This window comes from Anas acuta, chromosome 8, assembly GCF_963932015.1.
Source record: "Anas acuta chromosome 8, bAnaAcu1.1, whole genome shotgun sequence".
NCBI classification, from domain to species: Eukaryota; Metazoa; Chordata; class Aves; order Anseriformes; family Anatidae; genus Anas; species Anas acuta.
Window position 1 is genome coordinate 13,875,996 of NC_088986.1, and position 27,008 is coordinate 13,903,003.

Below are 27,008 nucleotides of genomic sequence, written 5' to 3' on the forward strand. Positions count from 1 at the left end.
AAGAAACAGATGCTGATTCATATAAAGTCAAATTAATTGCTTGAATAGTATTATTTTACTTGCCAAAAGGATATACACTTCTGCCGGGTATTCTTATATCCTAGTCTGGATTTAATGAGAATTCATGGAAGCACGTGCTTTTGAAACAAATGCTGAGAGGTCTCTATCTAACATTTTTACCAGTTTCTTAAAACTCACTTTTACAACTTAAGAGTTGTAATATTTTTTTTTTTTCATTTAGAAATAAATATGCTTCCAGGTGTTTTTGATGAAAATGGGGGAAAATAAACTTTTGTCCTGCAGTTGAGTCCATGTAGGAGAATACCCTTCAACTTCATCAAATATTGACACAAGACCCAATTCTGCAGTTATTTTCAACCTTTTTTTTTTTTTTTTGGGGGGGGGGGGAATTAAAAAATCTTACAGAAACCAGTAGACTTTTTTTTTTTTTTGCTCCAAATGGAAGAGCTCCTCTCTCTCACCTCCTCTCCAAGGAAAACTGCCAACCTCAAATAATTTTTGTTGTGTTCTTGACTGTTTTGTGGCTAAGTCCTGTGTCCTGTTCTCATCAACTAAGCAAAGGGCTTATCTGTAGTTACATTCATTTGACAAAAAGTAGGATGTGTTATTGATATATATTAAAACTAGGGTAAAAAAGTAGCCAATCAATATGTATATTTTTACATTTCTATGATTCCCTTTTTAAGAGTGTCTCTGTAACAGATGCACCCAATCCTCTTAATGAAAATGTTTCTAAAAACTACATGAAAATGACTTTATGATTGAATTCCAATTGGAAATATGGAAGGAGTTATTTAGGATTCTATAAAGATAACTATATGGATATTTTTAGCAAGACGGGGCAAACAGCTATACTGGGGAGGTACCAAGGACTTAAAAAAAAATAGGGGAAAAATACAGAAAACCTCTTCTGCTGCATTTTGCACTCACTATAACCCATATATTTTACTTTTAGCTATACATAGTAGGTATAAAAATATCACACAGACACATACATGATCTTCTTTCTGTCCTCCCATACTGAGCTGAAACTGGCCTTGGGAAGATGCTCTCACTACGAGTGAATATCTTCTTTGGCCCTAAATGCCTGAGACTGCTCCTCCACTGCCCAGCAGGTGCTGTGGATGAAAGAAAATGGAGGAAGGCCAGAGTGGCCGTGGCATGTCCATGTGTCAGTGACTTTTAGTTATTAGTCCCTGGGATTATTGCTAGCACCGTTGAAAAATCGCTGTGGTTTTCAAGAGCCCCGGACCAGTCCTATGATTCTTACTACCTCATGTAGCAAGGTCTTACTGATCCGGTTTCCTTTTAATGTCATGTTTCTCTTAATACACGTTAAAATTTTCTTAACAGGAGCACTAATTGCATAGGTATGCAGCAGAGTCCAAATGATTAAGTTAAAAAATAAACCTTTACCACTGACAAAGGTAACGACTCAGGTTTCCTGGCGTGGCGTGGGTGTTTTAAGCTGAATTGTCAATATGCTTTGGACCTGAGAGTTTAACAAGCCCTGAGTGGTCCTGCCTTGTGCCAGCGTTTCTGTGGGCAGATGCAATTGAGAGGGTTTTTATTTCACTGCTACAGCTAGAAAAGGAAGGGAATAGTTTAAAAAAAAAAAAAAAAAAAAAAAAAAAAAAAACGTGGTGGGATTATCAAGGCAGATTTGTGCTGCTTTGATCTTCGGCTGTGCCTCCGTTTCCCCCCTCTGGCCACCGCCCGGAGCAGCCCTCGGTGGGCACTGCCAGGTGCAAGAGACCCCCCCAGGTTCTCCCATGGGCTCGTGTCCCTCAGGTCTCTCCGTGGGCCCGTATCCCTGGCCACGCGGAGCTGCGCCCAGCCGCTGCTCCCTGACCTTGGGAGCTGCGCATCGCGCCCATCCTGAAAGGTCAGAGCAGATCCTCGCTGTTTCGCAGCAACCCAGAGGGAAACAAACCCCCCGCCACAATCCCAACCTCCCTTTTCTAGGACGGGGTTTTAGGCAGGAAAGCACCAGCGCTAGCAGCCTGCGTTCCGCAGCCGAGCCGTGAGCCAGCCAGGGCTCCCCGCCTCGCTGCCCAGGGGGCTGCCCTGCCCCTCGCCGTGTCCCTCTCTCCTCCGTGCCGATGGCCGCCACCGGGCGCTAACCGAGGGGTCCCCGGGGGGCGTCCCCCGGTGAATTCACCGCTCCTGGGGACGGCCGAGTGGGGCCCGCAGCGCAACTTTGGGCTGAAGGAAGCAGGGAAGCAGCCAGGGTACGGCCAAGGAGAAAGTGCCGCGGAGACGCCTGCCGGCCTTCAGCGCGCCAGCAGCAGCCGTGGGAGGCGGAGGGGGAGGGGGGGGGGGACCGGCAGGCCCCAGGTCCCCGGCCCCGAGCCCCGGGGAGGCTCCGCGGTGGCTCTGCGCCCCTCGGGGCCGGGGGCGACCGATGCTCGCCCAGCCGCCGGTGGCGAGTGGCCGCCCGCTCGGTGCTAGCCTTCACCCCGCGGCTAGGAGAAAGGAGGGGGGAAGGAAAATAACGAGGGGGGGGGGGGGGAAGCAGGAAGGGAGAGATTTTTGTCCTTCGCCGGTGCTGCTCTACGTGATAATATGTTTATATGATTAGCTGAGCCCAGGGGTGGGGAGCGCGGAGAGAGGGGGTGGAGATTGGAGGGGGAGGAGGCTGGAGGTGACTCCAGTTCAGCGCCGGCGGAGAGTCCGTGTCAGGACTTCGCAATCCCCAGTCACACACGGAGAGGTGCATGAGCAAAAAGGAGGCTGCGATACGATTCATTGGGATTTTTTTTTTTTTTTTTCCTGGTGTGTATGTATTGCGTTTTTCCCATCGCTGCGCGCCTTACTCGCTCAGCGCCTGCTCTCCGGCCGCCGGCGGGGCAGGAGCACCCAGAGGACGAGGGGAAATAACGCGGAGCCGAGCCGAGCCGAGTCGAGCCGTGCCGGAGGCCGGAATGTCATCCGGGGAGATGTAAATCAGGTCGCTGCGAACGACAGAGACACAGGAGGGGGGGGGGCTCGTTGTAAAATTTTTGAGTTGTTCCCCGCTACTCCCGCTGCTGGCGTCGCCTCGGTTTCCCTTCTGATCGCTGCCTAGAAAGGACTCCAAAGGCTGGGTACATACAGCACGCTGCGCCCTTCGCCCCTTCCATCTCTGTTTTTTTTTTTTTTTTTTTAATTTAATTTTTTTTTCATCGCCTGCGTGCGGGAGCCTGGCTGCATCGTGCGTTTCGTGCGGAGCGGAGCGTCGGAAACCGCAGGAAAATGTTGACTTAGCCCTGGAGAAGCCTGCCGGCTGGCTGCGCCGAGGAGAAGCCGCCGCCCGCTGCGCGCTGCCCCAGCCCGCCGAGCCAAGCCGTGCCGCGCCGCAGAGCCGGCCGCCTCCCGCTGCCCCACCGGCACCCAGCCGCAGCCCCGCTCCGCCGCCGCCCCGGGACTAACTCCCTCCTCCCTGTGCCCACCGGGGCGAGAGCTCCCGGCCCGCCTTCGGCTCGCAGACAGAGGTAAGCGGGGCTCCGCGCTGCTGCTGCTGCTCCCTCCTCCCTCCTCCGCTCGCTCCTTCTGGCGCTGCGGGGAAGCGCCGACCTGGCTCCGGGGCTGCCCGGCTGGCTGCTGCTCGGGGGGCCGCTCCCCCCGCCCCTAGCACTCAGCACGCAACCCCCAGGGGCCGCCACCCAGCTCCCGGCCCCGCTGCCTGAGGATGAGGAAGGCGCTGGGGGGGGCGGGGGTGGAACGCGCCCCTCGGCGAGGCCCCGGCTGCGAGCGGCGAGGCCCCGCAGCGCCGCCCGGGCTCGCCCCCTCCGGCCGCTCGGCACTGGGCCGGGGGCTCCCGCAGCGCCCCTCCGGCCTTTCCTCGCCCTCCCGCGGGCCCTGCGGCAGCCGCGGCGGCTCCGAGCCCGGCCCGCAGCGCCCGAGCCCGACCCGGGGGGAGGCCGCGGGGCCCCCGGCCCCCGAGCAGGCCCCGGCGCCGAGGGCGCGGGGGGGAAAGTTGTGACGGCCGGGGGAATAGCGACCTGTTGCCGGCGTGTGCGTGCGGCCCGGCCGAGCCCCCGCGGGGGGCTGGCAGCGGGAGGAGGAATAAATCGCCCTTTGTCGGATGTGGAGCGAGAGCAACTTTTTTTTTTTTTTTTTTTTTCATTTAAAATTTTCTATTTATTTTCGCGTGTAGAGAAATCTGGGGCCATCTGGAGACAGAAAACAGAGAGTGTCAAGAGGCACCGTTGCTGTGTCTGGCTCTAAAAATAACATCTTGTTGTTAGTCTGCGCTCAGCCCTGCTGGGGCTCGGGCGCGGAGCGGGGCTGTGTCGACGCTCAGGTGCTGCGTTCCGCCGGGAGGTGCCCCGAGCGCCGCGAAGGGGTCCTGCGGAGCCAACGGGCTGCTCCTCGCTCCCCTCGGCTCCCCTTCCTTTGTTACCCGCCGCTAAAAGAGGTGCCATTTCGCATCATTCTGCCCAAATTGTTGGAATTAATGCAAGAGTGAATTCTTACCGTTTGAAGGGGGGGGTATTAGCATATCAAAGGGTGCTCAGCTCCGACTCAATTGAGAAAACTTCGGCTCGTCTTCCATTTGCTTCCCAGCAGAGGCCCAAAGGGCAGTAGGAATTCAAAAGGGGCAAAATGGGGAGGTGGATGTGGGTTATGTTGCTGAACTTTCGCTGTTTTGCAATTATGTGAGTGAAAAACAAGGTCCGGCCGCTGCAGAGCCCTTGCAAGCGCTCAGACAATTAGATCTATTGATTAATGGCTCGTTCCAGGGGGAAAAAAAAGTGACCTTTTATGACAGGCACTGTTGCATGGTTTCTGATGTCTGCTGCCTGTTGGAGGATTTAGAAAGCCTTTTCTGCCGCTCTCCTGCTTTGGGGCTGGCCTGCACGCTGCTGAGCTGGGGGACTGAATGGGGAAGACCAGCTAATGACTTTGGGAAACAAATGAAATCTTGTAATGAAAGACCTCTCCCTTCCAAGCCTTTGAAACAAATACACTTCAATCCTTAATGGATGGGTAGGCTGGGGTAAGAAATTTTTATGGAGAGTTTCAAAAGAAGTTTTGAGCCCCACCAGGCATATGCTTCCATTTCCTTTTTCTTCTGAAGTAAAGTGAAAATGAGTTTGTCTTGTAATCTCATTTCATCGGTTACGTTGTGTTTGGCGAGATAATTTAATTTGCAATTAGTGTTACCCTGTAAAAATAATTTGATAATAAATATGGCAAAACTGCTATTTCGGTGGTAGGGGAGAACATCTACCACATTTAAAGTTGTTTTACATGGCTAAATATTTGCAGATTTTTAAGTCATTTGTTACTATTTCCTTGTGTCTTCAAGGGGATGTGGTTGGCCTAGCCTTTTATTATCTTTGCCAATCGATATTCATAATCTCCCAAACCAAAAGCCAACAAAAGGCAGTTCTCTATCAATAAGTTGGGACCTTTTCCAGGGACCAGATGCATCTTAGGGACTGTATTCTGGTTTGTGTCTCTGGCAAACAAAAACAAACAAACAAAAAGAAAATAAAAGAACTTCCTATGTCTTTCTTTCCTATTCCTTCCTTCCAAACCTTTTAGTTGAATGATACAGATACTGAAATATGTATTTTGTGCTGTTAGAAGTGCTTGGCTTTTTTGGTGGGGGTTGGTTCTCCATTGGACAGTCGGGGGGGGGGGTTCTTTTCTAGCCATTGAAGTGATGTGCCTTTAGAGTAGGATGTCTTCACTCACGCGTCAATTTCCTTTCATTTAGTGAAGGAACTGAGCATATATGGTATGCCTTGTGAAAAAGCCCTGCGATTAAATAAATAATTCATATAGATTTCTGTTATTCCTAAATGAACACGAACATTTGGGCATTTTGTAAACAGATGTGTTTAGTGGTCCTAAAATTGCATGTCATTACTTTCAGGTAATTTTCAGCAGTTTATTTACCTAATGTCTTCAGCTGTCTGAAGTAGTACCTTTTGGTGGTATAAAAGGAACATATTGATGTAATTGCCATTATCACACTTAAGTTGCTGTTAACTAGTCTGCTTTGAATGCAGAGTGCTGTAAAGAAAGCACATTATCCTCACAGCTATTAGGGATAATCTAAAAATTGTCTTGAAAATGTTGCACTTCAGTTTATATGATGGCAACCCCAAATTAGACAAATCTCTGAAGTAAAAAAAAAAAAATGTAGTGGAAAGAAGATTTTCAACATTCAGATGACAAAATTGGACCACTTAAATAAAAATTAATGTGCTGCAGCAGCACTTCAGCTGCCATTTTCAATCACTGGGTTACTATGTGTTGGCAACAGCAAAAAAAGCGTAGACGTTCAGATAGCTGAAGGAGTTGGTAGTTGGGGGAATCAGGATGTGGAATCATGTGGGGTAGAAGAAACCAATTACTTCAGGTTTTGACTTGAGAATTTCCAGTAAACATTTTTTTCTGGCTTTTGTCTCTCCTGCTCATTAATATACCAACATCAAAGCAAGCAACCAAACTTCCAAATGTTATAAAAACTAATGTAAAGATACAGATCTCACATGTAGTCTTGCAAGTCTTAATTTAAGTCAAGCAGTTGGAGTTTTTATTGCTGCAATTTTCACAATCAGCAGAGACATTAACACCAGGCTTCTGGGTGTTTCCCTTCTTAAAATGAGCAAGAGGAGAGCTTTAAAAAAAAACAACAAAGTTTGCGTAGTTAGTCCTTATTTGATCGCTTGAGAAGCTTTCTCAATGTTTTATTTATCTCTTACAGCTTTTAATGCGTAAAGCCAGGAAAGGGGACTACTCTGGAATTCTAGTATCTAGTAAGGAGTCACCTTATGAAAATTTAAAGAAACTAGGTAGTATAGGCTTAGGAACGTGTTGTTTTTATGGTTAGTAATGTGTACTGAATGATTATTTTTGTTTTAAAAAATGTAGTATGTAAAGATGGCATTTTTTTTTTCTTAAGTAGAACAGTTCTGATGAAGAAAAATGCTAGTCTCGAATTACAGCCTTTTAGAAAGGTCCATCACTTTCACTTAAGTGAATGTTAGAAAGAGAAGTCTCTAGTTAAACAAAATATTTGTCTTAAGTTGAATTTACAATACATTTCTATATAGTGTGTCAGAAATTCATATAGATAGCAATACTTACCCAATATAAAGAATTGCTTAGCGTTCCGAAAAGGTAGAAAAATGTCTTTTTTCCTGAAATTTGATCTAAAAAGTTAATGTATTTCCAAGCCCATGCTCATCATATGTCCACCTAAAATGTTGACCTGTTTGTAAGAAAATACTGCTAATTTCCACAGCTCTTCCCAAGGATTGGGCTGTGCCTTGTACTAATGGAAAAATCCCTACCAATAACTGCCTGCAGATATTTTTTGTCAAAAATTGCTGCATGTCTTCTCTGCGTTCCCACTGAGGGATGACTGATAAAAGGAGAACTTGAAGTAGTGATTAATGATTTTACCTGGTGAACTGCAAGAGAAGAAGTTAAACTACATCTGGTGTATAATTGAAATCATATTCATGCATAGGTAGACAAGCAGTCAGTTATAAAGCAATATACTTTAGAGCATAGGTTAGGGAAATTTATAGTCAGACGTGTTACTTGGAGATGTCATGTTAAACAGGCTCTTTCGAAGCATTTTTTAGGATTGATGTTTGTGATGTACAAATGTGATTCAAAATTACATGATATTCAGCTTTTAAAGTATTTATGTGCAGCTTTTAGACTTAAAAGCTGCCTTTTATTTTTTTTTAACCCTCAGTTTGAAACAAGTAAAAGATTTAAGCCATCACGGTTGTAATTGCATGTCAAGAAAACTGGAAAAACAAAAAGCTATTTTAAGGCCATTCTCAATACTCTTAACAATCATGTTTAATATTTAAATAGTTTTCCAAGATGTGCATTTTCTTTTTAACAGTTCTGAAAATAAAAGTAGTAGATGGCTCTGTTGGAATACAGATGTAACTTGCGGCATAAGGTGAATATGTACCTGTTTGTGAAAATAATTCCAGTCTTGGTTCAACAAATATGATATTCTTTTAATCATTCATCATATTAAAGGTGAAAGATGACAGGCTTAAAGCCCTTCTCAGTTGTTTTTTTTTTTTTTTCTTTTTTTTTATTTATTTCATATTTATTTTTGCCGGTGGTGTATGAGATATGTTTCTATAGCATAGATTTTGAAGATTGTGTCACTTACTGTAAGCGATTTAGTTACAAAAATGCACTTGCTTAATGCATTTTTGCAGCATTCTCTAGGTAGAAAGTGGTAGTTAACCTGAAACTAATTCCAATGGAAAAAAAAAAAAGTCTTTTTCAAATTCAGAATTGTAGCATCTTCAGGATATAGATCGTTGTATGAAATGGATTATTTTATGGGTTTTAGAAGACTGTGTGATCTGCATATGTCACGATTTCTTTTCTTTTGATTTTTTCATGAGGTACTGTAATGATTCAACTTACTCTAAGATGCTATTTGCCAAAATTATTTAGAAAGGCATAATAATCAAAAACTTTGCAGGCTGACTGAAGCAACCACAGTGCTTAACACCTGCAGGTAGAGTGCAGTTTCCAACAAAATACTATTGATTGTTATCCTGGCACAAAGCAAGCTTAAATACAGTTTGCTTAATTACAACAAAAATGCTTTTTTATGAATAAGGTACTTCATGTTTGGGGAGTGTTTTGTGTGTTGTCTGCTAAGTAAAATCCCATCACACTTGTATAAATTTGTCCAATTATCAGAGCAGCTAAGAGGAGGAAAAAAAAATCAATTTACCCTGAAAAGCACCAGAAATAAGATTATCTTGGCTAGTAGGAACTTGCCAGCACTGTCTAAATTGCTTAATATTATCAAACGCTGCCATTTTTCAAGTTCAGTAAGAAGGATATTGACTATTCTACATGTCCAGGTCTTCTATTTGGCTATTTCTTTATAAGGTATAAGCATGTCTTATTTTTTTTCCCACAATAGCAGTTACAGATAAATCGGAGGATCTAACAATGACTTTATGAAATAGATGGAATAATACCATTCACTGGAGAAATAGTATTTACTTGAGATAAGTGATCACAACTAGTTTTTTTTCTCCTGTCTAGCTTGTTGTTCTTGTAACAGACAAATGTAAATACCTTAGCAGACATTTCAGAGCGAAAGGCAAGAGATAAAATGTAATTACTTTTCAGGGTGGCCCTGACGATGCCCGTGTTCTTGTCTGTAACACACACAAAAAAATCTTTGCTCATCACCTCAGCATATGAAGGCCATTGTTACCCCTGAATATAAAAATATTTTCTGATTTTTAATGTTGACCTCAGTATTTATCTTCAGCTCTTCTGTGTAAGCTGGAATCCTTATAGCTGTAAATTGTAGTCGCTGTTATCCAACCAAGCATTTAATAGAGCACCTAATGGACTCTGCTCCTGTATTTTTCTTGAATGCATAACATCTTGCTTCATTCAGTCACCAAAACCAACTTTGCTACAAGGACAGGCAACACGACAAGTTAGAATCAATGGACCATTTGTAGGTCACAAAGTCAGTTTACTGGAATTTCAGAGGAAACTGGTTGAAAAGAGAGGACAAATGTCACTTTGAATAGAGATGTTTAAATCAGACTTCTGCCTTAGGGTAAAATTTAGGTCTGTTGTAGCCTAGATGTAATGTCTCCCTCTACAGAGCACAGCATTAATCATGGCTTGACAAGTGATCATGGGCTGAGAAAAATAGGGCCTGTCTTGGTTGTTTTTTTTTTTTTTTTTTTTTTTTGTTTTTTTTTTTTTTGTTTTTTTTCTTCTCTCTAAATCTCTTAGGAGCACATTATAAACACAAACATTTACACAAAAAGATTTAAGTATTGGTGTCTGTATTTCAGTAGTGGAAGGAGCTAGCTTCAGAGAAAATCTAGTTAGAGCTATTGAGAAGCTACTTGGGTTTCTTACGTGGACACAATGTTAGGAATATTTCCTTCTAAAGTCATGCAGATTTTTGTCATAGGAAATTCATCGTCCATTTTTACTCCATTTCATCATACAAATAGGGTAGAGTCAGGGTCTGTCTGTTTTGTCCTGTGATGTATAAAATACATCTTAAACAACTGTTTTGGTTTTTGTTCATTTGTTTTGTTTAAACAGCATTCTAGAATATGTTTGACACCTAACAGAGATGCTTCCTTTTCCCGCAATGGCAATATGGGGTGACAGCAGTATCCTTTTTATACAGTGCCGATTGACTTGATGCTGATCAACGTATATGAGTTTTTTTATACTATGCTTTTTTCTATATACCATGTTAGTATTTTGATGATAAGTTACTTGGCCACAACGAGCTACAAATGCTTGAATAAAATAACAGGAATGAAGGCTGCTATTTAAGATCCTGAGTTCTGATACTGTGCAGATAAAAGTGAGTTTAATATTTTAATTCTTAAATTAGAATGCGTTGATGCACAGATTAGGTGTAGGGAGTGCTCATACCTTTTATGGTAAAGAATTAACTCCGTGAAGAAGGGAATCTCTCTATTTCCTAGGTTTATTTGCTGTTTTCTGCAGTGGGATCAGTACAGGGAGCAGCTCTAGCATTCCGTATGTACACTTTGTAGAGAGGTGTATCTTTTAAAGGTACAATTAGATTTGTATCTACAACTGTTGAAAAAATAGATAATATCAGTCAAGTAGCACCAAAACAAGTAATCACTGGAGAATTGTGCATTAAAAATTATGCTACCACTGTTTATTTAGTTGCCTCTGGATGTGATAAAATCCCAAATAGCTCGTTTCGGGGAGGCTGCTGCTTTCCTTTTTGCGCTCTGTTGGTATTTTCATATCAGTCGACACCTCAAACCGATTATTGCTCTGAATCTAGATGACAGAATAATCTAACACCGATTACTGTTAAAAATTGTTTCTGGCAGCTAGGGAGGGGATGACCGACCTTGTTCCTGATGGTAATACTTGCCTTGCTGTTGATGGGATCCAGTGTAAATAGGCAGCCTTGCTCTGAAGTCGTGCTGCAGTGGTGAAGAGAGATCACATGCCAGGAGGAGGCTGTAGTTCACCTTTCTTTCTATATATTTTCTTACCGTATCATATTTGTCATTTTTTATGGCATAGCAGCCTACACTGGTCTGAACAGTGTTCAAAAACAATTCCCAAGCAATAGGCACTGTCAGCTCTAAATAAAGTGACATTTGAAGAAAAGATTCCTGAGAAGAAGTTCTGCTGTTGATGCTGCATTTCTCTGACAAATTCCTGATTCCTGTTTTATGGTAGGCATAATTATTTTCACCTGGTCCAGGCATTCTTAATCATTCTTTGAAGTTTAATTTAGACTTTCTGTACGTGAGGTGCCCGAATTGGACAGCTCTGCTTTCACAGGAGAAATGACGCATGTTTGCTTTGAACAATGTGAACGTCCTCCAGAAGACCAATTCATAACTATTTTGTTGGTAAATTTAGCATTTAAGTATTGAAGGTCTTCAGTGGTTGTGATTTCCTTCGGCACAGTAAGTATTTCTTCCACATGGACTGCCAGCCGGCGGGGCTGGTTCTCGCTGGGTAAAGTGCTACAGATGGGGTGCTAAGGGAGAGAGGGTGCCTCACAGCGGTGCTGGCTGGGGAGAGTGGATGACAGTGGAAGTTGTTTTAGAGAGGAAAGGGACTTGCAGGCTGACAGAAGTCGAATATAAGAAGAAATCCTTTTGCCCTTCAGGCAATAATCTTACCTGGTGCTGGAAGAGAGAATAATCTCTCCATAATGCTAGATTTTTTTTCCTGCTTTCTCTCCTTCCTCATTCTTCCCGTCATTTGAGAAGGTGTACAATGGTATCTGCTAATAACTGGTTGTGGATCCAACTGCTACAGATATTCCAGCAGCAAGGAAGAGCACTGTATGCAGCAATCATCGTCTTGAAGTGAACGCCTCAAATTTGTCCTACATTTGTCCCGTGTAATGCATGTAACCTTACTAGAATATCGTAAGTCTGTTTCTACTTTGTTTTTTCTCCAAGTGTTCAGTATGAACTTTAAAGGTTGTATTTTGGAGATTATTATTCCAGCAAAAAATTATTATTCCAGCAAAAATTAAAGCCTTACTTTTTATTTTATGAGTATTCTTCATGAATCTAATGACGTTGCTTGTAAACAAGAGGGATTTGGCCGTATTAGAGAAACAAAAATACTGGTGTGCTTTTGTTCTTTCCGTGTTAGAAGAAAAATTAACAGTGCCTGATGTCTTCTTTTTTTTGATGGTACATGATAAAGGTTAGCTACGATGAAGACTTAATTTTGGTCTGCTTAATATTTATAGCTTCATTCATTGAAACTTTTTCCCATTTGTGTTGAAGGGATTTTTGTCTATAAAGAACAAACTTAAGATATTTTAAGGTACGGTAACATGTTTTGGAAGAAAAGTTGTTTTCATCCAACTAAATGAAACTACATTGTTACTTCATAATTTGGTATTTAGTATTAGAGACTTTGATTTTTGAGATAAACTTAGCCATTTAGTTCAACTGATTTCTAAGCTTCGGTGGAGTGCATTTGTAATCATATCCAACAATGGCATTGGGTTTTGTCTTGCAGCCGTAAATAGAAGGAGGTATGCTGCTGTTTGTTTTGTTGTGTTAGGGAGATGCATTAGATAGGTTGAATTTGTTTTCTTGTTTGTGGGGTTCTTTAATTTCTGTTTGGTTCTGAATAAGCAGAGGATTTTTTTAAAAAATTAATTGTATTTTATTTTTTCCCCCGAAAGGATTTAAGTCGCTTTGATAAAGAAACCTATGTATTTTGATATAGGAAAAACTAAAGCTGAATGCTTAGCTCCTTTGAGGGACAAAAGCAGGCAGTGGAATGGAAGGGGGAAGACTGTTTTTATATTAACTCTTTATCTGATAACATTTGAGAAAGATTTCTGAGGGCATTTCTTTAAAATAATGACTGATCATTTGGGTTTCTGTGCCGGCTATTACCCACATTTTTCACATATTTTCGCTAATTCTTCTTACTACCTGCAGAGGGAGCTTGTATATGAGATAATCAGAGTAATCAAGGCATTCAGGGCTGAATTGTTTCCAGTAAGTACAATTTTCTTTTGCTGTGCATTCTCTGTTATTCAGGGCAAGAAATCCTCTGCAAGGGAACTTTTAAAAAGATTGTCCATGAGTAGCAGTAAACAACAAAAGGCAAAAAATTTAAGTTGTTAGTAAGCAAGAGCTGACATTATAAATACCTATTTGTATTTTGAAAAGTGCCTTTCTATTGAAAGTGTAAAAAGGAACTGAGCAAAACAATTCTTGCATGCAGAGGTACAAGAAAACAATTTTGGTGCTCTGTGTGACGGGAAGCAGATTTCAGTTGCATAAACTGTCTTTTCTGATTCTGAAAATGTCATGTCAGTGTGAGAGAGACAGCACAGTGCTCTAAGGGCTCAGTACCTCTTGTGCAGAGCAGTGTGCTAGCCAAAAAGCGATAGGTAAGTCTTTTCTATTTATGCAAGCAGTCTTATAAATCATAATCAAGCTGATTGCAGATGCAAGGTTAACAGTTAAATTTGCTTTTTCTGTATTATAAAATATAAAAAGGTGAATGATTCTATCCTGGTATAATTGATGATTTTATACAATTGTACGTAAGCAGGCAAACAGTGGAAAGGATTGCTGGCTTAAGTTTTTAAGAAAAATATGGGGAAGAAAGAACAAGGAGTATCAGAACGTAAGTTTATTTGCAAATAGTAATTTAAACATAATGTGAAGAATCAGAAATACTTTAGTGATTTTCTTTAACACAAGTGAAATGATCTGGTGCATTGCAGGTTTTATAATTTGTATTACAGTGATTTGGATCGTGAAAATATATGATCCTTCAAAAAAAGTTGAGACCTTTTCAATGAAGAAAACAATAGAGCTTTGTTTGTTGAACAAGAAGCATAATTAACAATACATGAATTTTGTGCTATTTATCTCTGGAAAAGTGGCGGCAATCATTTTACTTTAAAATATTTCAGTAAATTTAAAGATGATTTGCTATAATGCTGCTAGGAAATAAAGCAGTATGCATGCACATTCCATAAAACAGATGCAGCTCTCTGTAATGTGCTCTCCTGGAATAGATTATGCCACATAAATTGGTCCAAGAGTTGATTTTTTTTTTAATTTTATTTTAGTTTGGTTTTGTTAGTTTAAGTTAGCAGAACTTTAAGCTGAACATATTCATCCTAACATGGTTTTAGTGTTTTAGTTTGGATTCTCTTTTTAAACACCAGGAAAGTTTACCATATCTAAAAGAGCAGCAACTCAGTGTTGATTTATTATTTATACTGGCTAATCCTTGCTAATGTGAAAAGTCAGCTTGTTATTGTAACACCAAATGGCCCTCTAAGTAGGGAAACAGTTAAGTAGATCTCCTGTAATAGGTTGTTGTCTAATAAAGAGATTTATGGTATTGGCAAGGGCTATTGTATAGGTATTACCCTCTCACAGCATGATCATGTATTATCTTAACAACTCAGTGCCACGTTTATGTTGAGCATTTTCATAACAGGGTAAGAATATTAGCCACAGCAATTACACTCCAATAGGATTATAATGGTAAGACTTACAGAAAATATATAAATGTCTTTTACAGAGATTTTGATAGGTATTGGGAGTTGAAAAGTTGCATCGTGCTTTTTGCATGGGAGAATACTGTTGTATTAGCCATGATGAAGAAAGAGATTTCTTAATTTAATCTTGCTAAGGAATTATGGGGAGGCAATGGACATAATCTTTTTTTGCACAATGCATCTTTTTCTGTCCCTGCAAGGTAAGGATGTTTCAGAAATTCAGTTCAGTGGAGACTGCCGTACTATACAAAAATCAAGACGTATATGTAACTTTAATTCTTTTGTGAGGATAATACAGCTGGGATTAAGATGCATTCTTTTGCAGCCTTGTATTTTGAAGGTAGAACAGTGATAATTTACTTGCTATGTTGGAAGAACCTACGTGAATAAAATCATATTCCTTCATTTTAACAATAGCATTACACAGATTTCTGTTTCACTGGGGCCATTTTTTTAATGGTGGTAAGCAACTTAACTTCTTTTAAAAATGATTACAATCAACAAAAGTGACAATAATGTCATACTTGTACAGTTTTCATGTAAGTGACATTCAAGCTGTTCCTTAACAAAAATTCCATCTGTTTAAAAAAAAAAAAAAAAAAAAAAAGTGAGACATTAATACTCACTCACTTGGCAGAAGCAGTGTTCCAGCCACATTTAGTAAAACTAATTATGTTTTATCAATAAAAAAACACTTGGGGGAAATGACTGAACAAAATACTTTGGGTTCTGCAGGCATTTATGAATAACTGCGTTAAGTGTAACAGAAGTTGGAATGGCTAAAAGTAACTAAACAGCCTTACATTTTAAGATGATACCTTGAGATACAATTCAATAAATACTGGAATAATAAGTGTTTAAGCAAACATACCTTTTTCTCTATTGTACTTTAACAAAAATAATAATTAGGATTATTCCAGTTTAAGACAATGTATAAGATAACCACTACTATTGTAGAAGAACTTTCCAATATATGTTCCATGTATTGTACACATCCATGACTAGTATTAGCTAAATTTGTAAGACGTGTTTCCTAGATGTTTGGGATTAATTCTATGTATAAGACAATGCGGAAAGATTCTGTGACCAGCTGTCTTAAATTGTTATTGATTACCAGAAAGTAGAGGAAAGATGGCACCTGTTTATTTTGACAAGAAATACTCCACTTCTGATGGAAGTGCTGATAGAAAGTAATGTTGCACACAGGTTTGAGTGTTTTCTGGTGGATTACTAGAAAATAGCGGAGAACTCAAAACTACATTAAGCAATGAATATTCAAAGCTTTATTTTTCTTGTAATCATTATAGCACTGTATGACTTACCTGTCATCAGTATTTTGTACATCTTGTATATACACAACCAGAGCAAAATCTGGAGCTTGGTCTTTAGTGTTGTATTCAGAACAAGAATTATAACTGATGAATAATGTTTTCAATTTTAGAAAAACTCCTGTAGATTCTTCGATTGGCTTCATGTTTCATTCATTTTGAGATATGGAAAACGATTGTATCTTTTGTCCGTAAGTAAAAAGCAAACACAAAAGGATGAATGTTACCCCCTGATGAATGTGGAGCTCCAACCGATTTAAGAGTGTGAACCGTGACTGCATTGTTGAGGGCAGAGCTTGGCTTGTAGATGCCAACTAAGAAAAAGCAAATACTTAGAATAAAAGGAAGAATAACGAATAAAAATTAAATAACAGGTAAAACAAATTTTTCAATAGTTTAGGAAATTATAAATCTAATATTTAAACTATTAAAATATGTTACAGTGCATTTGCTTTAGAAAGCTTTCTTAGTGATACATGTGTATAATGCTCTAGGAGACAATCTGTGTTTGAAAGAGAAAAATATATGCGGAAGTACTCTGATTAAATTGTTATCCATTTGCTCTCTTAAACCATTTTTTGAGTATACACACGTAACTGTAAGATGAAGATTTGCCTTTTTTTTTTTTTCTGTATAAATCCCATAATGAATGGTTTCTTAAAATTAGTATTCTTCTGTTTGTGGGACAGTAAATTAAAGCACAAATCCACACTTTAGTCATTTTATTTGTAGCATGCATTAAAAATGAAGCCACACTAAGTCATACTTAACTGCTTGTGGACAGCTAACCCTGGAGAAAGGGGTAAGAGTTTTTTTTCCCTTTTTTGTTGATCTTTATTATTATTATTATTACTCTCTGTTTGGAACAACAGTGTTGTTATGACTAACAAAGCTTTTGTATTTGGCAAATGGAACACAAGTAATCCGTAGTTCTTGGCTCATGACTGAAAAATCTGCCAAACAGAGCCCTTAAAAACAGTCTAACTTTTGAAATATACCTGTGAATGAAATTCTTCATTACACTGCTGTCATCTGTATGTAATTCATATATCATCAGTGCTTCTAATGGTATTATTTCTGGTTACAGAGATTTACATCAGTGGACAGTAGCATAATTAGAAAGAACTGTTTAGAGCCTGCTTGTGAACATACAGCCACACAGATATTTTTTTTAGACAATATAGTGACTTTTGGTGAAATCAGTTCTTTTTCTATTACCTTTCAATTAATGGTTATTTAAATATACAAAAAAAAAATTAGTTGAATTCTTTGTCCTGCTTTGATCTTTGTATATGTTAGACTGCCAAGATTCTATAAACAATAAGTTTTAGTTCTTGTTTATTTTTCACAGAAATCACTTGATATATGAAATGAAAAGAATACCTTTACCTGAAAGAATACTTTGTTGGATGTAGTTTTATGTTAAAAAATGTTTATTGAAATTCCTGCACATTAATTGAAGGAAAGTCAAATAAATGAAAGGTCTACTAGCAGATAGCCAATGCATTATTGATGCTTTTTTTTTCAAATATATATATAAACCAATGCACCAAATAAAGCTGAAGAATTAATATTATTAAAACTAATCTATAGGGAATTTGTAAAAAAAAAATACCAGGAGTAATGGGAAAATTTGCTGCTGCTTCAGTGCAGCAGTTCATACACTTACGCAGTTTGTACAACTGTTTTCACGACTTCTGTACAGTTGAGAGAGGTTATTAATGTCTCCTAAATCACTTAATTTCAGCCATTATTTAAGTTACATAAAAGAACAGCTGCTTAGGCCTAGTACATGTAGGAAATACTAGGTGCTGCCAAAACAACTTCTAAAACATAACAAATATGTAATTTAAACATAGGATTGATAATATGTAAATTAAAAAATGCATTTAACCATGCTCTGTGGAATTTTTTAGGTTCACAAATGGTATGAAGAAGTATTGTGCTCTGAGACGTGTGGTTTATTTAGTAGAGTCCATCTGACTGTTGAACAAGTTGTTTCTTTCTTAAAATAGTAATGAAAATATTTGAATGCACAAGATGTTTTAATCCAAAGAAAAAACGGTGTGTCTTTTTTATTGTAGTCTGGAGATTAGAGCTTTCTGGGGACCTTGTCTGATGCTTAACTCTTGTCATCTTCCTTGAAGTGCTAGTCCCTGTCATGGCTGCCCTGCAGGTCTCTGGGAATGTACGAGTCCTTTTGTGCTCTAAAGCCAAATGCAGGGCTAGATTTCAGTTGCTTCATAGTAAAACAGAGGTGTAATTACTACTAAAAACAGAGGCGTAATTACTACTAATTCAGCTAATCATCAGGAACTGGAGGTAGTCCCATCTGCCCTTCACCTCAAAAATTAGCTCAAAAATTTTTCATGATGCAAAAATACAGTCTCCGTGAGATGAAACATTGGTGTCTTGTGTGAGCTGTCTTCCGATGAAGATACTCGGAACCCAGGTTTTGTCCTTTTTCTGTTATTCACAGACAAAAAGTCAAAATCTCCATTTTAATGAAGATATTTCAAAGAACAGACGGGCTTAGAAAGACACTGTATTTCCTTACATGCTCCTTCCTTTTAAACACAGGAACCCTTAGGCTATAAATTAGAGTGCTTTACCCTGTGTAGCTGATCTCGGTCTGCCCAGTAGCAAGGAGAAGAGTTAAATGAAAAAAAAAAAAAAAGTTGTAAATGGGCTTGGTGGTTTCGTGCTTTTCAGTTTGTGGTTATCTTATGTCCCCCTCATGTCCTGTTTTTGTCAATATTTTCCTTTCACCTAAGAACTAAAGCAAGTGGGAGGAAAAGTAAGTTGAAAGAATGTAATTATGCCAGAGATGCATTTTTGTGTGGGAACTTTTATAGTGTCTTCATGTAAATGAAATTCACTATGGAAACCATAAGAGCACTTCTGAGCAGAAGGGTTTATCCTGTGCTTCATGGGAAACACCAGTTTGCTTATCTCTTTTCCCGGAAACTGTACACACACGCACAGAGGCTGGAGCTTGTCTCTGACCATTCTCCAGGGCTGCAGATGAGCTATGGAGGGGACTCTTGAGGGGATGATGGAGGGGTCTCAGGCGATGGAGTGTGGGAGTCTGTGCACTTTTATGAACGTGCAGAAATTGGAGCTACCTCAGTGGATAATTGTATTTTGCATTTTTTATTTTTTCTTGGTGTTTTTTTTTTTTTTTTTTTTTCCTCTTGGCATATTCTCAGGCATGCTCATTCGCATTCAGAATTTATCTGAATGCTTACTTCTGGAGAAGGAACAGTCAATGTAACAGATTTAAAATCAGAAAATCCTCAAGGCTGTATTGACAAACAATGCAGCATGGTTGTCCTGGTTTCAGTTAGGACAGAGTTAATTTTCTTCCTAGTAGCTGGTAGAATGCTATGTTCTAGCTTAGGATGAGAAGAGTGCTGATAACACCCCAATGTTTTAACTGTTGCAGAGCAGTGCTTACCCCAAGCCAAGGATGTCTCAGCTTCTTGCTCTGTCCTGCCAACGGGCAGGCTGGCGGTGCAGCAAGAGCTGGGAGGGGACAGACCCAGGACAGGTGACCCAAACTAGCCAAAGGGGTATTCCATACCATCTGACATCATGCTAAACAATATATAGGGGTGGCTAGCTGGGGGAGGGGGGCCAGACTGCTCGGGGTTAGGCTGGGCATCGGTCAGTGGGTGGTGAGCAATTGCATTGTGCATCACTTGTTTGTACACATTATTAGTAGTAGTACTATTATCATCATTGTTGTTATTACTATTATTATTATTATTATTTTCCTGTCTTAATAAACTGTCTTTATCTCAACTCATGGGCTTTACTTTCCCATTTCTCTCCTCCATCCCAGAGAGGGAGGGGGGAGGATGAGCAAACGGCTCTGTGGTGTTTAGCTGCCGGCTGGGTTAAACCACTACAATGGTGTATGGCCCTGTGCTGCAGCCTGGGCACTAGCTGCTCTCGGCTTTGCTGGTTGGGCTCTGGAATTGGTCCTGTGGACCACAGTCTTAATTTCTTAACCTGGAACAAGGAGTAACATAGATGAATTTATGTCAAAGACTTCGTATTTGTTAGCTTTGTCAAAGGTTCTTGTAGGATTTTAAAATGTTCTGCAATGTTTGTTATTTTTAAAAATTAATCATCTTGTTGAATAGTGTTTCCCAATCATCTTGAATTATTGATATTTTGGTCCTTAGTAGAAGGTCAGTGATACTTTTCCTCCCAGACAACAGCCTGTTCAACCCCAGTTTAATGAGTTACATCTCTGTATCTGTAAGAGAATGACAACATGAAAGAATTTCATAATTATGGCTTACTGAATGGGGCTCAAAATGAAAAATGGCAAATAGACTTTTGTGTAAGCCCAGGCTTTAAGAAATCAGTGCTTGGTAAATACTGAAGCAATTGCTGTTTGAATTTGGAGCTGCTGGTGGACTAGAGGAATGCAACATTCACTACTATGTTTAAATATTTGAAAGCATTTAGCTGAATATATTTTTATTCTCAACTATCTTAAACTATTCTTAGAGATTGTAGTTTTCATAAATATTATTTGAAAGTGAATGGAAATAGAAGCAAAATTTGAACAATAATTGAATGTCTGCTCAGAAATGTGTGTATGCTTGAGTATGTCTGTCTGCGTATTTATTAATACAGTATTTTTTCTATAAGAAAATATAAAGTGTCCGCTATATTATGTGATAAAACCATGCAACAGAGCAGGAGAAGAGATGCCACAGACAAAGGTCATGGCCAGCCAGGAGGAGCCTTGTTTCCTTTGTCCTGTTCTCAGCCAGCTGGTCTGTGTGTGCACGCCTTCCAGTTAGTAAATAACAGCACTGCGGAAAAGCTAACAAGTGGTATTTACTTAACAGTCCTGAAGTAATACCGTAAAATTGAAATTGTTTTTGATTTTTGGTGACCAGAAGCCATTGTGGTGAAACATCTGGCTGTTGAAATCATACGCTGTGCTTGCTGTAGGCTCTTCTTGTATTTTACACCATATTAATTTTGATTTAGATACTTTTATTTTTAGAAGATCTGTAAAATTGCTATTTTTAGGTGAAAAACAGCAGATCACCTTTTGAGTAAAGAGGCATTAAAATAAAACAGCAAATTCCTAGGGAGCATGTTGATAACCAGTCAGGTGGAGTGCTCTGCCAGGCCTTGCTCTGCCACTTCTTGCATATTGGAAAAAATGGGCCTTTTTTGCCTTTTCTTGTGTTTTCATCTGTTATTCCTCCTCTTACCTCTTTTTATATTTTTCCAGAAATTAAATCTCAGTTCAGCCCAATAGTGATCCATAATAAACTGCACATTTATTACTATTATGACCTCTTCTGGACTTGATTTTTTTAAAACAACAATCTTACCCAGAATCTGCAGTAGATGTGTTGAAACTGGTCGGCTGTTTTTTTTATTCTTCTGGCACTGTGAAATCATCAGTCGTTTATAGCATATGATTGCTTGCAGAACAACAAATGTTTCTAAATAGTTGTATGCAGGTACACATGCAAGCATGCATCTCATTTTGCGCTCATGCCGGCCTTTCCAGTAACATCTAGTGTGAACGTTAGCTTTCTGTCTCCACATTCCTTACTGCTTTGACTTGTCCTTCAAGTGGAGTGTGGCTTCTGGTGTGGACTGGTGGATAACTTTTGGGTGGATAACAAAGTACATGGCTGCAGGTAGCGTGTCTTGTGCTTAAATTCGTTTTTGTGTGTTGGGTCATGAAAGCATGGTACCGTTCCTCGGTGCCGGCAGTCAGCTCGAAGGAGGAGGCATTACACTTGGATATTCCACACGTGCAACTTGTTCCCTTTGTGCACTGCTCTGCGTGCTCCCAGTTCCCTGTCAGCTTGCGTCTCTTCACTTCATTCTTTCCTTGCTCTCTCAACCACTGCTGCACCTCACGTGTCCCCTCCTGTGGTCCTGCCTCCACATAGTCAAGGCCCAGGTATGGGTCTCCCCTCAGGCCTTCCCTTCCGTCAGCTTCTTCCCCCTCTGTGCTGCCCCAGTGCTTTCTTGCTGCCACCACCTGTGGAGCTGGCTGGGGGGGGATGCCATTTTCAGCTCTGCCAACTCCCTTTGCTGTTTTTCTTCTCTTTTTCTTCTTTTTCTGTGGCCTCACAGCATGGCTCTCACTGCTTCTGATGAGTAATATCAGTACAGGGCCATCTACCTGTCAGAGGTTTCCTCGTGCCTTGGGTTAAGTGCCTGCAATGCAGAGGGCTGGGTAGTGTTATTCAGTGCTACATATTCTAAATATTTAAGTCCACGGAGCACCACTTAGATCAGCGTGCCTTTCCAAGCATCTCCGTAGCTTGCATGACTTGTTTTGCGCATTAAATAAATCTTTGGGCAAGCTGTGAAATACAGTGATCTAGGTAAAATTTGGAGTTTTTCAGGTTGCTGAATAAGAAGCGGGTAGAAAAGCATGCGTTTTCCAAATGGGAACAGCTCCTCTTAAATTTACCTCATGTCTGTTGAGCTGTCAGCTACTCTGTCACTGCTAGTGTTGTAATGGAAGGCTTAAAAATGTATTCATGAAAACGGGATTCTGTTGAATTTCAAAGAAATTGTTATTTTTGTTAAAAATAGCAGATCAGACCAGAAGGTTAGACTGTCTTCAAAGTGTCTGTAAAAATATGCTTAAGACCCAATTCTGTTCTTTGCTATGACAAGAGAAGATGACTTGTAAATTGCCTTACATGAAAGTGAGTTTGATTTAAAGTATTAATAAAATCTAAATTTGTGCGTTCTTGCTGTGGGGACTGAAGATTTTAATTTAGTGGAATGCCAGAACAGTTTTTTTGTGCTCGGTTTGATGAGTGTTGTGTGAGAATTCCATCTTACTAAATTAGGGCAGACATATATATTACACTGTTTACAAACTGTTATGATTAAAATCTGTTAAATTTCGTATTTAATATTCAGTCATCTTTGAGCAAAAGTGTTACCTAGATTTCTCCTCAGCACTGTTAAAATGGATGAAATAGCAAACGTTAATCTGAGAACGAGCGGAAAGCCCCGCCTGGGTTTTGAGAGGGCCGTGAGATCCCTGCAGCAGCTGTAAGCGCCCAGGATGCGCATGGGGCTGGTGCATGGCAGAGTGGGTGTGAGGGTGCTGGCTGGGGAGCAGCCTCAAGGGAAGTCCTGTGTCAGAATCGTCTTTCACTGTGCTGAAGAAAAACGGTAAGAATTTATCGCTTTAATATAAAGCTGTGTTCTTACAGGCAGCGAACAGTGATTTAAACATTTTTTTATTTTAAAATGATAATCTGAAAGTCAAAGTGTGTTTGAGAAAAAAGAATTTGTGGTGCTGAAGTGCTTGGGCTCCTAATCCCTGTGCGCTGCCTCCTGTGACAGGGATTCTGATCCTTGAACTGTGTGTGGGAATTCTAGGCACAGACCTCGGCACAGACCTCAGCATAAAGAAACCATCAGTCCAAGGAAATAATAGATACTAAATGTACTTACATGTTATTTTAAGCTTTTGCCATCAGTCCCGAAATTATTTTATTTTTTTATTTTATTTTATTTTTTTATTTCCTGGCTACACCTGGCTTCAGCCCTAGTTGCAGATATTTTAAAACCTGATAGCATCAAAAGGTCCTGAGTGTTAGTTGTCAAGTGCTGTGCTGGCGTTGCTGCTGTCTTTTATTATCTTACTACTTTGATTTTCTTAATCTGTCTTATAACGTGTCAAATAAGAATGTCGAAGATGTCAGGAGAATATGATGATAGCCATTTTTTTTTGAGCAATGTTTTGACATAAAAATAATGTTAAAACAATCATGTTTAAGCAGTTCATAATGCAAAAATGGGGAGATTCATTACTAATTAAAAAGAAAGGCAAATTAAATGTATTCTACATGTTTACTTGATCCAGTTTGGCGTTCTCTCTTATCTGTAGGTACGTTGATACAAACTTCGTTTTACTGTTGTACTATTAAATGATAATACCAGTTGGAATACGACTGTTTCATTCAGTGTGTAGTAAGGGTGATTGGCAGGCTCTGTTATTCGGCTGTCCACAGCTGAGCTGCAGGGGTTGAGCTGCGCTGGCAGGGCTGTGTGTAAAAGTTTCTGCCGTGTTTGCCAACTGTGCTCTTGGCTCCAGCTGACATTACATGGCTCTCGATTCCAAAGCCTGCTTGTTAGCCAAACTCTCCCTAAAAAATTATTCTGGAGTTGCTAATTAAATAAAACCTTTGATGTTTATTTTATGTCATAGAAAGACATGCATTTTTTCACAGTAGATTCTGCTTTGGTAGAAATACCTTTTTTTTTTTTATTTTTTTTTTTAAAAAAGTATTAAAAAGCTGTAATTGGTATTAGCAAAGAAATTAACTCTTGGAAACATATTGGGAGCTTCGGTTTCTTGTAAGTATTTAAATCATGTGATTTTACCAGGTTCTTCCCTGAAATTCTTTGCATGCATACATTTTTGTTTATTTTTCAAGTATTTTAAAAATTGTTCTACTACAGATGATAACTGCATCTGGTATATAATTCCATTGATTTTTTTTTCCCCATAAGCTAAAGTTATCAGTTGCATTGTAAAGGTATAATTTATGCCAAACCAGTCTAGAAGCTTTTTCAGAAGACTGATAACAACTGCTTTTATACATATTGCTATGTAAAATGCTTATTAATGTTAGCAGATGTTGCACTTTAATCCCCCAGAATGATTGTTTGGTAGCAGCAGGAGATTTATTAAGCTTGAGTTGTGTGAAATTGTGTGTGCATAAGCTGCTATTTAGATTGTAAAAATGCCATTGAAAACTGTTAAAAAGTTCTAACTGTAATTGGCAGAGAGGTATTAGCTGTTCTAAAAGAAGTATATATGTACCATTGGCCCTTGTGCTGTAACCTCTTTATCATTTATCTTCTTGTATTAATGTCACTGAATTATTAATTCATGAGCAGGGTTGAATAGGGTGAAGTCACTATTTAAATGTGTGGCATATGTATCCTTATCGCTGGAAACATGAAAAGAGTCATTTTGTGTTATCTATAAAATGGAAAGGACATTTAAAACTTCATTTACGGTAATCCACTTCACTTTCCTGTAAAACATCTAGATTGTTGCTACCATAATATAATGTTCATATTCAAATTTTGTAATCTTTCCACTCTGTTCACTTATAAATATTGTTGATAGACAAATGTAGACTGTTTTCTTTTTAGTTGCACTTAGAGTTCATGAACTGTAGCAGAAGATAGGAAGAACAGTTTTTTAATAAAAACAATTCTCTTTATCATCTAGTAAAAGAATATAAAAGCTATCATTTAAAATCCTAATGTAATCAAATTATAGAAAAATATTTTTTCCAAAGTAGCGGTGTCTGTCACGAGCAAACGAGACCTTATTATTTACAAGAAATTTTAATTGTTTGACAGTGTTCTTGGTCTGCTTGATAAAACCACATAATGTGAAAGGTTATGTTGTTGCTAACAGATGTGTTAAATTGATGCTATGTCTTAAACTTTACCTATGCTGTGTGAATGATATTAAAAAGGAAAAAAAAAATGTATGCAAAATGTACCGTTTTCAGTCACTTCATTGAATAGAGATCATTTTCCATTCAGCGTTTCTCAAAATTCTTTGAGTGGAAGTGATTGAGCAATTCTGTGTCCTCAAGCACTTGCTGCGGCTGGTGTGGCAGTGCTGGAGACAACCTCTATTCCATTTTGTTTTATGGCTAGAAGGTAATGCTTCACACCTCCCTTTTCACTGTACATGGGAAAGGTGTTCACTGTTTCCAAAATATATTTTTCTTCTCCCTCACAGGGAAGAGAAAATACTATCTAATACATGTATGCTAGGGAGAAGAGAGGTGCCGATTTTACACAGTGGTACATCCAAGTAGTAGGAGCTTTTCTGTCAAATTATAATTTAAAGCTCTTTTGGCTCATAACTTCTCATTAGTTTAATTATTAGAGTTTTCCAACTTATCTTTTCTACAAAGGAAATTTAAAAGTGTACTGAAATAGTTTTCTGTTTTTCTGTTACAGCTTGAATAAAAAACAAAAAAAAAACAAAAAAAAAACACACACGGTTCACCCCAGTTAAATGGCTGGTAGTCATCCAGCTGTCTGTTTCAGTGAAGAACAGTCACCTGAACATTCATTGTTCATTCAATTGTATAAAAAATACTCTTAATTATAGTTGCACCATTAGATAACTAGGTAGCTTGTATATCTTTGTAGAGTCCATTATCCAGTAGAAGAAATGAGCTTGTTGTTTCTTTGTAGAATTAAGGCACTTTTTGTATAGATACTGAAGATTTGCCACACATATTGTGTATGTTTTGGATGTTCTTGATGATATGTTGGGCAAAAAAGCAATTTATTTATGTGTAGGTGCAAGGAAGAGTTACTGCTGTCCATACAGCACTGGCATATATGACCTTTGACCCATAATTTCTTTTTATGATTTTTGTTATGAATATATGTATTAGAAAAGCTAATTATGAGTGAAGGAAAAGTTTGATTTTTTTTTCAGGTTTTTGAGTAAACCTTTCAGTGAACCTGAAAGATATCATCTGCCAACATCTGCTTCCTTTCTGTACTTAATATATACACACAAGTCTTCCAAAGGGTTATGTAAATTCAGAAAAGTTTCCACCTGTAAATCATATTTGGCTGGAGAATCTCACATGTGCTTAGAAAACAGTGTGAAGACCTTTCCTTATTTTTTGTTCCTTCAAGGGTGACGTTTTTGAGCTGCCCACCATTTCTTTCCTTCCTCCGTTGTCAGAACTACAAATTTTGATAATGCTGTGGCTTGTGACTGAAATTGGGATGGCAGTACACAGCACTTCTCAGGTTTCTCCGCAAGAGGTTATCCACCACGTTTTAATGACTAAATGATTTGTGAAGCACTTGATAAGGCTTTATGGAATTATTCTTACAAAAAGTGTTTGTTAGTATGTTTTTTTTTGTTTGTTTGTTTGTTGTTTTTTTATTTTTTAGAACTAAGATGTGGTCTTCTGGAGCCCTTGACAGGTTGCTAGTAAGAAAACGCTATTATCTGATCACTGTAATGCTAATTATGCTTCACAGGAGAGAAGAACACAAACAAAAAAAACTAGTAATATATTAAGAAGGGGTTATTT

The 27,008-nt window shown here is 39.3% G+C and overlaps 1 protein-coding gene and 1 long non-coding RNA gene across 21 annotated transcripts in view; one reads left to right on the forward strand and one right to left on the reverse strand.

Moving 5' to 3' along the window:
• ADGRL2 (adhesion G protein-coupled receptor L2) overlaps window positions 1-27,008 on the forward strand; it is a 391,171-nt gene that overhangs the window by 228,128 nt on the left and 136,035 nt on the right. For 19 of the 20 annotated variants that reach the window (XM_068691086.1, XM_068691095.1, XM_068691090.1 and 16 more), the window contains exon 1: window positions 2,974-3,494. The exons of the other annotated variant lie outside the window; for it this stretch is intronic. The gene's annotated coding sequence lies outside the window, so the exon portion shown is untranslated. Of the gene's footprint in view, window positions 1-2,973; window positions 3,495-27,008 lie in introns of those variants that run through there. 20 annotated transcript variants of the gene reach the window in all.
• LOC137860627 (uncharacterized) lies at window positions 2,571-4,072 on the reverse strand. The gene is made up of 2 exons (XR_011099108.1): window positions 3,453-4,072; window positions 2,571-2,975 (listed from the first exon to the last, which is right to left on the reverse strand). It is a non-coding gene; the product is annotated as an uncharacterized lncRNA (long non-coding RNA).